Raw genomic sequence first — 15,632 nt, 5'->3', positions numbered from 1 at the left:
ACCATCTGATCTTGCACATCAGCGTGGGTCAGTAATGCGCCTGTGTCACCGGGTGTATTCACCATCCGCTCTTCCACATCAGGATGGGTCAGTTATGCACCTGTGTCACCGGGTGTATTCACCATCCGCTCTTCCACATCAGCGTGGGTCGGTTATGCGCCTGTGTCACTGGGTGTATTCACCATCCGCTCTTCCACATCAGCGTGGGTCGGTTATGCGCCTGTGTCACTGGGTGTATTCACCATCTGCTCTTCCACATCAGCGTGGGTCAGTTACGCACCTGTGTCACCCGGTGTATCCACCATCCGCTCTTCCACATCAGGATGGGTCAGTTATGCGCCTGTGTCACCAGGTGTATTCACCATCTGCTCTTCCACATCAGCGTGGGTCAGTTATACACCTGTGTCACCGGGTGTATCCACCATCCGCTCTTCCACATCAGCGTGGGTCAATAATGCGCCTGTGTCACCGGGTGTATCCACCATCCGCTCTTCCACATCAGCGTGGGTCAGTTATGCGCCTGTGTCACCGGGTGTATTCACCATCTGATCTTGCACATCAGCATGGGTCAGTTATGCGCCTGTGTCACCGGGTGTATTCACCATCCGCTCTTCCACATCAGGATGGGTCAGTAATGCACCTGTGTCACCGGGTGTATCCACCATCTGCTCTTCCACATCAGCGTGGGTCAGTTATACACCTGTGTCACCGGGTGTATTCACCATCCGCTCTTCCACATCAGCGTGGGTCAGTTATACACCTGTGTCACCGGGTGTATCCACCATCCGCTCTTCCACATCAGCGTGGGTCAGTTATGCGCCTGTGTCACCAGATGTATTCACCATCTGATCTTCCACATCAGCGTGGGTCAGCTATGCACCTGTGTCACTGGGTGTATGCACCATCCGCTCTTCCACATCAGCGTGGGTCAGTTATGCGCCTGTGTCACCAGGTGTATTCACCATCTGATCTTGCACATCAGCGTGGGTCAGTAATGCGCCTGTGTCATCAGGTGTATCCACCATCCGCTCTTCCACATCAGCGTGGGTCGGTTATGCACCTGTGTCACCGGGTGTATCCACCATCCGCTCTTCCACATCAGGATGGGTCAGTTATGCGCCTGTGTCACCAGGTGTATCCACCATCCGCTCTTCCACATCAGCGTGGGTCAGTAATGCGCCTGTGTCACCGGATGTATCCACCATCCGCTCTTCCACATCAGGATGGGTCAGTTATGCACCTGTGTCACCGGGTGTATTCACCATCCGCTCTTCCACATCAGCGTGGGTCGGTTATGCACCTGTGTCACCTGGTGTATCCACCATCCACTCTTCCACATCAGCGTGGGTCAGTAATGCGCCTGTGTCACCGGGTGTATCCACCATCCGCTCTTCCACATCAGGATGGGTCAGTTATGTGCCTGTGTCACCGGTGTATTCACCATCTGCTCTTCCACATCAGCGTGGGTCAGTTATGCGCCTGTGTCACCAGGTGTATTCACCATCTGATCTTGCACATCAGTGTGGGTCAGTAATGCGCCTGTGTCACCGGGTGTATGCACCATCCGCTCTTCCACATCAGGATGGGTCAGTTATACACCTGTGTCACCGGGTGTATCCACCATCCACTCTTCCACATTAGGATGGGTCAGTTATGCACCTGTGTCACCGGGTGTATTCACCATCCGCTCTTCCACATCAGCGTGGTTGGTTATGTGCCTGTGTCACTGGGTGTATCCACCATCCGCTCTTCCACATCAGGATGGGTCAGTTATGTGCCTGTGTCACCGGTGTATTCACCATCTGATCTTGCACATCAGCGTGGGTCAGTTATACACCTGTGTCACCGGCTGTATCCACCATCTGCTCTTCCACATCAGGATGGGTCAGCTATGCACCTGTGTCACCGGGTGTATTCCCCATCTTCTTTTCCAGATCAGCATGGGTCAGTTATACACCTGTGTCACCGGGTGTATTCACCATCCGCTCTTCCACATCAGTGTGGGTCAGTAATGCACCTCTGTCACTGGGTGTATCCACTATCCGCTCTTCCACATCAGCGTGGGTCAGCTATGCACCTGTGTTACCGGGTGTATTTTTCATGCCTCTCATTTGATTCCTAGTCAGTCCTGGGTTTTCGTTGGAAGGACTGATGCTGAAGCTGAAATTCCAGTATTTTGGCCACCTGATGTGAAGAGCTGACTCATTTAAAAAGACCCTGATGCTGGGAAAGATTGAAGGCAGGAGGAGAAGGGGATGACAGAGGATGAGATGCTGGATGGCATCACCGACTCAATGGACATGGGTCTGGTGATGGACAGGGAGGCTTGGCAAGCTGTGGTTCATGGGGTCACAAAGAGTCGGACACGACTGAGCGACTGAACTGACTGAACTGAGTATACACTGTGAAATGGTTTTTCCCTTCATTAAGCAAGCATAGCCCAACCTTGAAAGCTCTGAATGGATATGTTATCACCCATATTGCCACTGGAGAGAGACACCTCAGTTTCAGGTGGTTGTTATTTCTGGGATTATTCTCACTATCCTTAATATGGTCTAAAGGGAAGCTGACTGATAAGGGATTCCTTTCATCTGCTCCAGTGTGAAAGTCAGTTCATTAAACCATGTTTATTGGTCCCATTCCAAAACAAGCCATGGTGTGGTATGTGAAGCTGTTTGCCTAGCTCTGCTGTTTATAGGCTATCTGACCCTTGGAAATTAATTAACCTTGTTGTGTTTCCCTTACCCAGTTGTAAGATGGAAATGCATCCGTCAGTCATTGCCACAATAAAGCTACATAAAAAACAACTGTGAAACCTCAGTGGCATCCAGTAATAAACAGGGATTTGTCAAGTGTCTGTGGATTAGATGGAGTGTTTTGCTCATCATGGATGGATGGCTTGGCATCTACAGATTGGCTGGTGTCAGTGACCTGAGCTATAGGAGTAGAGTGAGTCCACTCCATGATAAAAAGCTATGAATCTACTCTATGTCCACCACCTTTCTTGGACCAATAGGCTCCCTGAGACACATGTTCCTCATGGAGGTGGCAGGTATAAATGTGTGAGCCTGCATACGTGATGCCTCTTGAAGCCTGTGTTCATAACTGGTGCACACCGACGACTACCGACATACTCTCAGACAAAACAAGTCACAGGACTGAATGCAAATCAAAGGACAATGAAGTACACTCCATCCACAATGAAGTTAAAACAATAGGTGGGTGCAAGGAGTGGTGAAGTTCATTTACCATAGTCATTAGGAGAATTATATCCAACCAGGGCTTGTTTACTTTCACATGGTACCTGGTGCATTATAAACACTCCAGAATGGTAACTGTCATTGTTCTTATGATTATATGACTAATGAGATTTCTTGGCAAGTTACGATGCTGCATTTAGGTGACCCTCAGTAATGGATCAACCAGAAACATCCAAGCTAACTCTCTGGGGGAAAACTAAGACCAGGAGGAGGTAAAATTTGGGGGAAGGAAGGGAATAGGGGTAAGAGAGTGGGATTCTCCCTTCCATGCCAACCAGCTGCCAGAAAGACAACATCCTCTTGTCTTTGGCTCAGCATCCTCTGCTCTGGGCTAAAAATGGTGGAACTAGAGCTTCATGAGCAACAGATCTGTCTCTCTGTCTTTCCCTCTTTTTCTATGTACATATACAAAATCCCATGTTTGCCACAGTATGACTTACATTCAGGATATTGCAGGTCAAAGCACACACCTGATGAGCTTGAAAGGACAAGATATAAGAATAGACGGAGGACAGTGAGCAGAGGCTTGATTTCCAGGCTTGATGGAAATAATAACCACACACAGGTCCTGGATTATGGCTGGGAAAATCTCAGGTGTAGCCATGGGGTTTGGCTGACATGGGGTGCAAGCCCTGGGAGTAGCTAAAGTCAGAGATGATGGTCAGATTTATACATCAGAGCACAGTAGGGAGTTAACATTCACCATCCTTTGTCACAGGTCATGAGTTACCCAATAGGGAAATGGAGAACCTAGTTTGTATTAAGTTTGGACCCAGTGCAAGGCCTTCTGTAAGCTTATCTCACTTAAGCTGACTAACAAGAATGATAATAAAGGCTATACTTTATTGAGTGCTTAGGGTTAGGGTTCTTAACCAAAATAAGTAAACAAACAACCATGCTTGTGAAGTCTCTTTGCAACTCTTGCAACCCTGTGCAACTCTATGGACCAAAGCCCACCAGGCTCCTCTGTCTATGGGATTCTCCAGGCAAGAATACTGGTGTGGGTTTCCATGCCCTGCTGCAGGGGATCTTCCTGACCCAGGGATCAAAACCCATGTCTCTTAAGTCTCCTGCACTGGCAGGTGGATTCTTTGCTGCTGTTGCCACCTGGGAAGCCCAAAGAAACAAAACTTCACAGTTCCTGAGCAGACTTATGCTCAAGGTTTTACTTATGGAGAACTGGGGCTTAGAGATGTGGAGTCCCGTAATGAATAAGTGATAGAATGAAGGTTAAATGCAGGTCTATCAGATTCCTAAACTGCATGCCCTCGCTACACCTTGGGTGTCTGAGATAAATAAAAAAAGGCACAGGAAAGATTATGAAGCTGGGTAGCAGGGCTCTCAAAAGAAATGGACCTTTTGAACCATGGTCACCTGATGTGAAGTAGTGACTCATTTGAAAAGACCCTGATGATGGGAAGGAGTGAAGGCGGGAGGAGAAGGGGCTGACAGCCGATGAGATGGTTGGATGGCATCACCGACTCAGTGGACATGAGTTTGAGTGAGCTCTGGGAGTTGGTGATCAACAGGGAGTCCTGGTGTGCTGCAGTCCATGGGGTCACAGAGTCAGACAAGACTGAGCGACTGAACTGAACCGAACCGGGAAGGGAGGTAGGAGTCCTCAGAAAGAGCCACGCCCACCTTCCTTGCTCAAAGATGGATGTTCTTTGTACAATCACTTCTCACTTGAAGCTCTTGAAAAACCAAACTGTATAGGATTTTCTCTACATTTCTTTCCCCCCTTTTCCTTGCTGCTGCTGCTAAGTCGCTTCAGTCGTGTCCGAATCTGTGCAGCCCCATAGACGGCAGCCCACCGGGCTCCTCTGTCCCTGAGATTCTCCAGGCAAGAACACTGGAGTGGGTTGCCATTTCCTTCTCCAACGCATTAAAGTGAAAAGGGAAAGTGAAGTCGCTCAGTCGTGTCCGACTCTTAGCGACCCCATGGACTGCAGCCTACTAGGCTCCTCCATCCATGGAATTTCCCAGGCAAGAGCACTGGAGTGGGGTGCCATTGCCTTCTCCCTTTTCCCTACTGATTCTACTCTCTTTGTCATCCTCTTTACCTGGTTCTGCCTTTTTTAAGTGTCAGCCAAGTTCACAGCTCTGCTGGGAATTCTCTATAGCTTTTCCATTTGCAAAAGGAATTAGAAAACTCATTTTCAGTCATCTCATCACTGGGCACTTAGTACAGTATATTTTTCTTATCTATATTTGGCTCTTCCACTGAACAGTGTTGTGTTTTAAAGAAGGCTCTGGTTCTGCTGCTGCTGCTGCTGCTGCTAAGTCGTTTCAGTTGTCTGACTCTGTGCGACCCCATAGATGGCAGCCCACCAGGCACCCCCATCCCTGGGATTCTCCAGCCAAGAACACTGGAGTGGGTTGCCATTTTCTTCTCCAATGCATGAAAGTGAAAAGTGAAAGTGAAGCCGCTCAGTCGTGTCCGACTCTTCGCGACCCCATGGACTGCAGCCTACCAGGCTCCTCCGTCCATGGGATTTTCAAGGCGAGAGTACTAGAGTAGGTTGCCATTGCCTTCTCTGAAAGAAGGCTCTATATTTCAATTTATTACTGTATCCCTAATGCCCACCTTAGGATTTACCACCCAAGAATGGTGTCGGATGAAGAATTCCAGTTGTGGAGTGTGGGTGGCCCTCTAGTGCTGAGGAGTGCTGAGCCACATACATGGCCTTCCTTTGCAGTTATGAAAAGGATGAATCTAGGAGAAGAATCTGACTAGTGACTGTGAGTTTGTTCCATCAGATTCTAGGCACACACACACCATCTGGGGTTGGGTAGAAGATTTGGATTTGCTGTGACTGATGGTCTAAGATCTTTTTGGCAGTAACAATATTAAGTCTCATCTTTAAAATGCTTACTCTGTATCAGGCACTGTGATAAGCATTTTTAACATCTCATTTAATCCAAAAACAGCTCTATGAAGTTGAAATTGCAAACCCCATTTTAACACTTGGAGAAGCAGAGGCTCTGAAGAGTTAAGCAATTTACCCAAGTATTGCAGCTAATGAGAAACATAGCTAAAATTCCAAACTGTGGCTAGTTCTGAAGCCTTTCCATAGCCATGCCTTGCTACCAAGGTGTTAATAAAGTGACCAAGAAGTCTTTGGCCTAGCCTGTCTGTTTGCTTGATCCTTTCTCCCTTGAACAGGACTTGTTGATTTCCGGTATAAACTCCAGCCCATCCTCTGGAAAACTCCTCTGCCTCTATGGTCCTTCTGTAGTAAAGACAGCATTGGGCTTCTCTGGTGGCTCAGACAGTGAAGAATCTGCCTGCAATGCAGGAGACCTAGGTTTGACCCCAGAGTCAGGATGATCCCCTGTAGAAGGGAATGGCTACCCAGTCCAGTATTTTGCCCTGGAGAATTCCATGGACAGAGGGTCCTGGTGGGCTACAGTCTTTGGGGTCACAAAGAGTCAGACATAACTAAGCAAATAACAAACAACACACACACACATGAAGACAGAGTTAGTTGAGAGAGATGAAAGTGCTTTACAGACTGAAGCATGCAGTTAAGCCTGTGGTTATTGTGTTCATCTTGTTGAAAGCACATTTCATTTACATTTATAACTACAAGGCCACAGAGCTGGAAAGAATCTTTGAGACCATCTGTGTCCTGGCTAGGAACTTGGAACCTGGAAGGTATTGTGTTTTTAACAGAGCAGAGGAAAATATCGCTGTATTTAATTCCATCATTCAAACTCAGTGCAGTTCTCCAGCAGAAATTATTACCACCTTACAAGTCTGCAGTATTAACTGACAGACCCAAGATCATATATATAAGAAAAGGCTAGTCCCAAGCTTTTCAATTTGTATTTGTTGCTGTTTGTTCATTTGTCTTGTCTGCAGGCACTTGTTTGAAGATAAGTTGTGCCAGGCACCAAAGGTTTAAGAACATTCGTGGAAGAGAAAACTAAAAAGTGAGAAAATTCTATCCATCAGTTTTTATCCCTGAGAATTGGGAAGAGCTGGTCATTTAAAAAAAAAATATATGTGTACATGAGTTTTAAATTTAGTCGTGGAGCATTCTCAGCTGGTTAGGGGACCCTGGCTGTTTTCTTTGCTACTTCTTTATTTATTGAAAAGATGATTCCTGTATGAGAGGGAATGTTGGATTCTGGAACTGGATTCTCACACCTTCCAAATTTGATGGTTCTTTCCATCTCTACCAGATCTTCCTAGCCGAAGTGTTCTTCATGTTCGGGATGCCTTCTCTGATTACCTGTGCTGTGCTGTGCTTAGTCAATCACTGTCCAACTCTGTGACCCCGTGGACTGTAGCCCGCCAGGCTCCTTTGTCCATGGGGATTTTCCAGGCAAGAATAATGGAATAGATTGCCATTTCCTTCTCCAGGGGATCCTCCTGACCCAGGGATTGAACCCGTGTCTCTTGTGTCTCCTGCATTGGTAGGCAGGTTCTATACCCCATATATCCATATTCATATCCATATTCATATACATACATCATCTATTGGTTAGATATCTATCAGTCTGTTGAGATTTAAGGGATCTTCTCATGTGTTGTGGAGACTGACAGGTCCAATATTTTCAGGGTAGGCTAGGAGGTTAGAGGGGGCTTCCCTGGTGGCTCAGATGGTAAAGAGTCTGCCTGCAATGCAGGAGACCTGGGTTTGATCCCTGGGTCTGGAAGATCCCCTGGAGAAGGGAACAGCAACCCACTCCAGTATTCTTGCCTAGAGAATTCCATGGACAGAGGAGCCTGGTGGGCTACAGTCCATGGGGTTGCAACAAGTCGGACACGACTGAGCGACTTTCACTCACTCACTCAGGAGACTAGAAATCCAGGGAAGAGTTGTTGCAGCTCAGGTCTGAAGGCAGTCTGCTAGCAGAGTTCCTTTCTTCTCGGAAGAAGTTCCTTTCTTCTTCTTTTCTGGTGAGGCCTTCAACTAACTGGATGAAGCCCATCTACATTAGAGAGGGCCATCTTACTCAAAATTTACTAATTAAAGTATTAATCTCATCTAAATAATGTCTTCACAGAAACATCTAGGGAGATGTTTGGCTAAATAGCTGGGTATTACAGCTTTGTGAAGTTGACACATAAAATTGACCATCACAAGGTCTGAGATGAATATTATTCTATACTTTGGGGAAACTGGATTCAGAAATTGGAGACCTCAGTGCCGCACCTTGTTCCGCTGCTGACATTTTTTGATGACTTTGTCTCTTGGTGCCTCTATTTTCACATCTGAGTAAAAGGGGAAATATATACCTAAAGTAATTTTCAAACTAGGTATCTTATATCGCAGATGCCTTTCACAGTGAATGAATAAATGGATGGATGGATGGATAGATGAATGAACTGAGCAATCATGAAGCTAAAGAGTGAGAGGGAGCTGGGTTGATCACTGACTGCATTCTAGAAGCTCTGTTAGACAGTTTATGTACATAATTACATTTAATCCTCCCCCAAACCCTGCAGACATTTAGAGAAACTGAGGGTTGTAAATGAGAAGGGAGTGTCTCCATCATTCACTGGCAGAGCTGACACTGGAACTTGGGGAGACTTTCTCACACATTGCACGAGGCAGTGTGGACAAGTGGTTGCCTACCTGTTGGTTGGTTCTCTGAACGCAGTTCTATAGGGCGACAGAACTGACAGCATGGGGCATGAGCTGAGTCTAGGCCCTCCAGGCTGGACAGTCTTGAGCATCGACACTGAACAAGGTTCTTGGCAAAGCAGGTCTGACTGTAGCCAAGGCAAGCCCCTGGCTCCAGCCAGGACCAGATTGCAGGGAACTCATGTCCAGTTGATTTAAGACGGGTGGCTAAGCTGTCAGAGTCCCTTTCCAGGCTCAGAGAAGTCATCTCCAAACTCAAAGACTAGGATATCCATGTCTGTCCACCAGGCAGGCCAGGAAGGGTATGTATAGGGTGGAACAGTGAATGGAGCCGGGTTCTGAGTCATAGTGAAGGTGAAGTGTTAGTCCCTCAGTCCTGTCTGACTCTGCAACCCCATGGACTGTAGCCCGCCAGGCTCCTCTGTCTGTGGGATTCTCCAGGCAAGAATACTGGAGTGGGTAGCCATTCCCTTCTCCAGGGCATGTTCCAGACTCAGGGACTGAACCTGGGTCTCCTGCATTGCAGGGAGATTCTTCACCATCTGAGCCACCAGTCATAACCTGAGTCTAAATCCCAGCTCTGCCATTTTCAAGGGTGTGACCCTCGGAGACTAACTTTTCCAATCTTCAATTTCCTCATTTCTAAATAGCTAATAACACTTTTCAAAGCTGTTAGGAGGAATAAGTGAGCAAACATTAAAAAAAAAAAAAAAGTCAGCCTCCTTGCCTGGCAGAGAATTGGTGAATTTTTCAAGAATCATGAGTTTTCTTTATAAATAGACTGGATGAATCTAGAAATATTAAAGAGGATGATGATAAAGTAATACAGGAACTTGAACCCAAACCCAGACAAGTTTCAGTGGTCGACCTCACAGTCTGTGTTGGAGAGAGGAGTGCATGAGTGTTTGAACATGGCCTTGGTGAATACCACTGTAGACAGGGCAGGCGGTGCCTGTGCTGTAGGGTGGCATATCAGGCTGAAGCTTGCCTGGTGTCTGAAAACCAACACAACCTTTATGCCTCTGCAGAGGCACTCGGGTCTGCCTTGTCTTCGCCCTCCTCTCGCTGTCTCTATCTCCTCCCCTATCCTCCGTATCCTTCCCTTTCCCTTCTCTTTATTGTTTTTCCAGCTCTCTCATCTCCTTTCCACTCTTCCATCTCTCGTTTCCACACCCTGACCTTGATTCCAGAGCACAGCTTTCCTTTCCATTCTTGCTTCATCTCCCTCCTCCCTGCACCTTTTTCCTGTTCTCTTTTCTCCATCTTGGCTTGGGGGCTGGGGCTTCAGTCTCCTCGGGCCCCAGCGGTTCATTCCCATTAAGCTTGACAATCTCTCATATGTCAATTAGAAAGAGGCCGCTTCCCCCTCTTCCCCCTCCCTTTCCCGGGCCTGCCGCGATGCTCAGATTAAGTACCATCTGTTGCATTCATCCAGGCGACGGGTGAGCATTTTGCTGCTCTGGGGAGGCAGAGCTCAGCGGGTACCAGGAGGTAATGTGGCTTGTTTGGACAACTTGATATATTGATATTGATAGAGCTACCGGATGGGATTGAGAGGGACGGGGGCGGGAGAGAGAGTTACCGAGGATGAAAGAGGCCATGGAGGGGTTTGCATAAGCACTTCCCGCTCTAAGCCTGTCTGGGCTCCTGGCACCGTCACCAAGGCAAGAGCAGCCAAACAGATGGATAGGATTTGCTATGGTTGGGATCAGAAACCCCTGCAGCCCAGGGGAGCAAACCTTGTCTCTCTGTGTATCTTCCTCTGCTCCCAGCTGGTCAGATCGGCATCAGCTTAGGAGAAAGGAAAGCAGAAATAACAGGCTAGGAAGAGGCTGACCTTTTGGAGTTGCTGAATGTCAGAGCATGATGAAAAGGGATGATGTATCAGTCGAGGTTCCAGCTGGGCAAAGAAGGCATCCTCCAATGAGATTTTTAGGAGAAATTCAACGAAGTGACTATTTATAGAGAAAAGTCAGAATGCAGAGAATCAATGGGGAGGAACCAGGAAAAATTAAGTATCAGGAAGCCCACTACCAATTCCTAGAACTGAGGGGGCAGGGAGAGGGCAGGGTTTTATTAGCGTCTCTGAGAACTGGTTGTGGAAAAGGGGTCGTGGCAGAAGTTACGATTGTGGAGGTCAGTCATTTGACGACTCTTTGTGACCCCATGGAGTGTAGCCGGCATCGTTTCTCTGTCCCTGGGATTCTCCAGGCAGTAATACTGAAGTGGGTTGCCATGCTCTTCTCCAGGGGTTCATCCCAACCCAAGGATAGAACCCAGGTCTCCTGCATTGCAGGCGGATTGTTTACCATCTGAGCCACGAGAGAAGCCCTAAGGGCCCCAGTCTCTCTCAGAAATATGATGTGGAAACAGGAAAGGAACAAGGGAAAACATCCCCTCAAATCTCCTCCCAGATCCTTCCAGGCCATCTCCCTGGGAGAACTCAACCAGTAGCCAGATAAGGAAGACCTGCAAAGTAGCCCATTGAGGGTATGCCTCCAGGAAACAGAGAGGAGCAGAATGAACCTGTGTTTGGAAGATGGGTCTAGGGGTCAGAGAGATCAGATAGTGCAGGCCAGGAGTGGTTCCGTGTTCCATAGCCTGCACTGTGTCAGAAGCTAATGTTCTTAATCATTACACACACTCCCTTTATACCTGTTTCAAAGAATGTGTGTGTAGAGCCTCTGTAGAGTCCAGTTTCTCTCTGGTGAATACAAGACCCACACCTATTCAACCCTCTCCACGCGGACATCTGGGAGGCATCAAGTACCCTTCCCTAAAACTAAACTCACATTCATTCCTCTTCTGATGTCTCTCCTCTCATTGAGAGGTACCTTGTTCTGCCAGAACTGGAGTCATCCTCTCCACCTCCCTCTCCCTTATCCTCCCTTTCCAGTCAGTCACCCCTCCTGTAGGAGTTACACCTACAAAATAGCTCTCACATTTCCCCCTTGCTCTGTCTCCACCACTCTGCCATTTCTGTCTCTGCCCTCTCCTGATCCATCTCCTGTATTTCTGTCTCCACCTCTGCTAGTCTAGCATCTCATACATGGGTTAGATCGTGTACATCTCATATACAGACTTCTGTGCTCTGACACCACCTTCCTATTTAGCCTTCTCACTTCTATTTCTGACCTTCTCCAGTGAATTCTTCTTGCTACCACCAGAGCCATCTTCCCTCAATGAAGATCTGCCACCTAAAACCGTCACCATGTTCTCCTTGATAAGACCCAGAAGAGTGAGGGTTAGGGTGAAGGTCAAGGTTAGTGTTAGTACTGGGGTTTCCTACCTCTCTAGATGATCTCATACCACTTGCTTTCAGCACTTCAGCTGCAGTGGTGATTGGAGCCCCTTCCACATTTCTGCTCCCCATGGGGTCTTTGTTTAGACTCTTTCTTCTGACTCCTCTGATTTCTTCCCCTTCAGCCCCACCGACAGCTCCCTTTTCACCTGATTAACTCATACTCTTGCCAGAGCTTAGTCATGCTGCTCACGTCCTTGAAACAATTTCTATGGCTTTCCTAGACAAAGGCATAGTCCTCCAGCATAGCCTGTTTTTTTAATATAAATTTATTTATTTTAATTGGAGGCTAATTACTTTATAATACTGTACTGATTTTGCCATACATCAACATGAATCTGCCACAGATATACACGTGTTCCCCATCCTGAACCCCCCTCCCACCTCCCTCCCCGTACCATCCCTCTGGGTCATCCCAGTGCACCAGCCCCAAGCATCCTGTATCATGCATTGAACCTGGCCTGGCGATTCGTTTCTTATATGATATTATACATGTTTCAATGCCATTCTCCCAAGTCATCCCACCCTCTCCCTCTCCCACAGAGTCCAAAAGACTGTTCTATACATCTGTGTCTCTTTTGCTGTCTCGAACACAGGGTTATCATTACCATCTTTCTAAATTCCATATATATGTGTTAGTATACTGTATTGGTGTTTTTCTTTCTGGCTTACTTCACTGTGTATAATAGGCTCCAGTTTCATCCACCTTATTAGAACTGATTCAAATGTGTTCTTTTTAATGGCTGAGTAATACTCCATTGTGTATATGTACCACAGCTTTCTTATCCATTCATCTGCTGATGGACATCTAGGTTGCTTCCATGTCCTGGCTATTATAAACAGTGCTGCGATGAACATCGGGGTACACACGTCTCTTTCCGTTCTGGTTTCCTTGGTGTGTATGCCCAGCAGTGGGGTTGCTCATCTTTCACTTCTCCTTTTTGGTGCGTATCACTTGCAAATGTTGCGTTTCTCTTGTCATTCGTGTCGTTACTGTTCGCCTTCCTGTTCACATGGTGAGCACCACAAAGGGGTTTTGTTTGTTGTTGTTCCTGCCATCATACCCTGTTCTGGACCAGAAGTTTATGTCCCCCTCAAATGCATATGCTGAAGCCTTAACCCTCAATGTGACTAGCCCGCCATAGCAAAACATCATACACTGGGCGGCTTAAAGAACAGACATTTACTTTTCCCCAGTTCTGGAGGGCGTCAGCATGGTCGGGTTCTAGTGAAGGCTTTCTTTATGCCATGTAAATGGCCACCCTCTCTTGGTGTCCTCACTGGGGATGGGGGGAATCTTTCTGTTCTTCTAAGGCCACCGTGCTATATGATTAGGGCCCCGATTTTATGATCTCCTTAATCTTAATTACATTCTAAAGGTCCCATCTCCAAATGTAGTCTGCTATAGACTGATCCGTGTATTCCACAATTCACATATTGACGCCCTAACCCCCAGTGTGAGTGTATTGGAGACAAGACTTTTGATAGGTCATTAAATTCAGTGAGAAAATAAGGTTGGGGTCCTAATTAAATAGGGTTTGTGTCCTCATAAGAAGAGGAAGACATCTCCCTCCCTCCCTCCCTCTCTCTCACCCACCCTCCCACCCTCTCCCCACCCCACTTCCCTCTCAGCATGGATACACTGAGAAAAGCCCACGTGGACAAACAGTAAGAAGGAGCCATCTTCAAATGAGAATCTGACCAGTTTACATTATCCAGTCTATGATTTTTGTTATGTAAGCCCAAGCAGACCAAGACGTATTTTCTGAAAATAGCATAGAAGGAGTGAGTGAGTGTGGAGATGAATGAATCCATGGATCTTGACAGATATGTGTGGGTCCCCACCCCGCCCCCAACCTTGTTGGATTCCAGACTGTGACTTGCTCTGGACTTTGGACCACAGGATAGCCCAATTCTGAGACTTTTGTGTAGATCAGTCTCCTTTCCAGGTTTAAAGCATCAGGATTGGGTGTGACTATATTTCTCAGAAGGGATTGTAGGCTTTTGCTGGAGGATTCTGTATCATAGGCTTGGAGTAGTAGACCTGTGTTTGGGACTTTCTTCTTGGTTCACCTTTAAGTAGACTTAACTGAGGTACCTGGGGATATGGACATCAGGAGAGGCATATGTGTACACTGTGCTACCACAGGGCCACTTGTATTGTCCGTTGTCTTTTCCTTAGCAAGCTTAGATTCCCCTCTATGTCCCTGAAGATGAGGTTTCTCAGCGTCTGATACCCAAACCAGCCCTCTGGGAAGGAGCTACCCTGCAGACACATCTGTGTCTAAGCTGATAAAACTTCCTGAGAAAACAGGATCTCCTTAAAATTGGTGTTTGGATGTTCAGAAGCCTTCTTTGTCCACTCTGGAAAAGGCCCATCAAAGAAACAGGAATCTTTGGCACATCCCGTTCCTTGTCATCAGACAGCAGGTGGCTTAAACTGAAGAACTTTCCCGGCCTCTGGAGATGTCAGTGGAGGGAGGGCTGAGTCTGAAGATTTCAAAGTCTGGACTGTCTTTGGGGATTTCTCAGAACAAAGGCCCAGAGACCATTCAGCCAGTCTCCTTTTCTTCTTTCTCATTTCCTCTCCTCTTCTTTTATGTTGGCTCTCTGCTTCCTTCTCAAGTTCTTCTGTGTTTTGTTTTTTTCTTTTCACTTTTATCTTCAATGTTTTTTTCCCTCTGCCCTTTTGACATCACTCTCTCCATTGCCTGTAACTTTCTACCAGACTCAATTTAGAAATTTCTGAAAATGTGGCTACCGGAAGCTCCTTGGAGGGTATTGAAACACATGGAACATTGGAGTAGGGTTTAGAAGGCTTGACTCCACTGCTTAGTAGCTTAGAGCAAGTTGTATGCCTTGTCTGGGGAGAACCTCAGCTTCCCTTAGTGAAATGGGGCTCTTGTACCAAGCAGTCTGTATATCACAGCACCATAGTATGTGTGTGTGAAAGTCACTCAGTCGTGTCTGACTCTGCGACCCCATGGACTACACAGTCCATGGAATTCTCCAGGCCAAAATACTGGATTGGGTAGCTGCTCCCTTCACCAGGGGATCTTCCCAACCCAGGGATCGAACCCAGGTCTCCCATGTTGCAGGCGGATTCTTTACCAGCTCAGCCACCAGTCTCCTGAAATGATGTTCGCCCCAGGGCTGCTGTCTGCCTTTCCTGCCACTGTTCTGGTTCAGGCTTCCTTGTCTCTGGCTGGCTCTTGCAAAAGCCTCTGTGTGTGTACTCCACACTCTGGTTAGCAATTGTTATCACAGGGACTTAACTGGAAAATACCAATTTCTTCTTTAAAACCTTTCGACAATCACCTTTTGCCTTTGGGATAAAAATATTTAACTCCGCAAGGTGGCTCTCAAGGTGATCTGGCCTCTGCTGCCTCATCTGCTCTGCCCAGGCTCCACAGCAGCCACACGGAACTTCTTTCATTTACTCAAGCACTGTGTTCTTTCTGGCTTCAGGTCTGT

At 47.1% G+C, this 15,632-nt stretch overlaps 1 protein-coding gene across 3 annotated transcripts in view; it reads left to right on the top strand.

Annotated features, from left to right (window-relative positions):
- The window catches only part of ASTN2 (astrotactin 2), a 1,047,731-nt gene that overhangs the window by 288,770 nt on the left and 743,329 nt on the right, over positions 1 to 15,632 (top strand). The window lies entirely within an intron of this gene.

This window comes from Bos indicus, chromosome 8, assembly GCF_029378745.1.
Source record: "Bos indicus isolate NIAB-ARS_2022 breed Sahiwal x Tharparkar chromosome 8, NIAB-ARS_B.indTharparkar_mat_pri_1.0, whole genome shotgun sequence".
NCBI lineage: Eukaryota > Metazoa > Chordata > Mammalia > Artiodactyla > Bovidae > Bos > Bos indicus.
Note: the sequence above shows the minus strand (reverse complement) of the source record. Positions and strands in the feature narration are given on the sequence as shown.